Below are 1,675 nucleotides of genomic sequence, written 5' to 3' on the forward strand. Positions count from 1 at the left end.
CTACCTCTCCGTCAAGCCGTTTCAACCATACAGGACTACAAGGCATCCTGTCAGCAACTTCTCACCCATGCTATAAATTTGGCGACTTCAACGCCCATCATACAATCTGGGGAAGTTCGAAGACCAATGTTAAAGGGAGAAAGTTGGTGTCCTTCGCCTCCGACAACCAACGTTTCTTGCTAAATGATGGCAGTCCAACGTTTCTACGTGGTTCAAGGTATAGCAGCTGCCTTGACCTGGCCTTTGTCTCACGAGACCTCGCCAGGCATGCTGAGCGGTTTCCAGACATAGAAACGCATGGATGTGACCACATTCCCACTTACGTCAAAATCGAAGGATTGTCCCATGCTAAGGTACGCGATAGTGTTCAGAGAGTGGACTAGTTGAAATTCCAGTCTCACATGGAAGAGCAATGTGAGGCAAACATATCCCTCGACATAGAGGAGATAATTAAAAGCACAATACACGATACTACGTGTACCCTCACCAGCTCTACCAAAGTAACGGAATTTGACATCGAGCTAGAACGACTTCGAGCAATCTGACCGCGTGCTAAACGAAGATACCAACGCATGGAGGCAACAGAAGGCTTATGGATTGCTCGACGTATACAAAAGAAGATGCAGCGCCAGATAGTTAAACTCGAGTGACAACGTTGGACTGTTTTTTTGTGAGTCACTTGACCCACGAACACCTTTATCTCAATTGTGGAAGACGGTACGAGGTCTCCGCACAAAACCCACTCAGTGGTCACCATTCAGGGCTCTCACGCTTTCTGAACAGAGACACGGCATTGACGTGGCAGAAGACTTCTGTGCCAGAGTATCTGGGCCACTCGCAGTGCCCAATGGCCTATTGCCCTCGACTAACTGTCCACAAACACTGGGTTCCCGCATGGATATGCCTTTTTCAATCGGGGAGCTAAGAGCAGCACTAGCTTTGTGTGGACGCACGCCGGCACCAGGGCCCGATAGAATTTCTTATAGGGCCTTGTGTCATCTGGGTGAACGCGAGAGAATCCTCCTTTTGGAGTTGTAAAACAAATCCTGGCAAGATGGAACGCTCACGACTAGGTGTAAGACAAGTCGCCTAGTTCCACTTCTGAAACCAGGCAAGTCACCGTTGGAGCTCTCATCTTATCGTCCGATCGCATTGGTTAGTTGTGTAGGCAAAGTTATGCAGAGGATGATCCTGGGACGCCTGGAGTAGGTTCTTGGAGCGTAACAACATCTACCCAGATGCCATGGCAGGTTTTCGACGTGGTCGAGCATCGATTGGCAACGAAGTCGACCTGGTCACTTACGTCCAACACGAGAAAGGCCGTAAGCGTCTCTGCGCATCTTTGTTCCTAGACGTTAAAGGGGCGTATGACAACGTTACGCATGAAGCTGTTCTCACCGCTCTCGAAGAGTCGAAGATATAGGAGTAGGTGGTCGGATGTATCACTGGATACGTAGTTATTTGTCAATGCGATCCTTCTTTGTCAGCACTGAAGACGGTTCAACCTCTCCACATTACAGCCACCGTGGCGTCCTTCAGGGTGGCGTACTCAGCCCTATGCTGTTCAATCTTACGTTAATTGCTCTCACTGAGCATCTGCCAAGCACGCTGAGGCTATCAATGTACGCAGATGATATCTGCGATTGGACATCGGCTGTAACACGCCTGCAGTTAC

The sequence above is a fragment of the Rhipicephalus microplus genome, chromosome 6, assembly GCF_043290135.1.
Source record: "Rhipicephalus microplus isolate Deutch F79 chromosome 6, USDA_Rmic, whole genome shotgun sequence".
Lineage (NCBI taxonomy): Eukaryota > Metazoa > Arthropoda > Arachnida > Ixodida > Ixodidae > Rhipicephalus > Rhipicephalus microplus.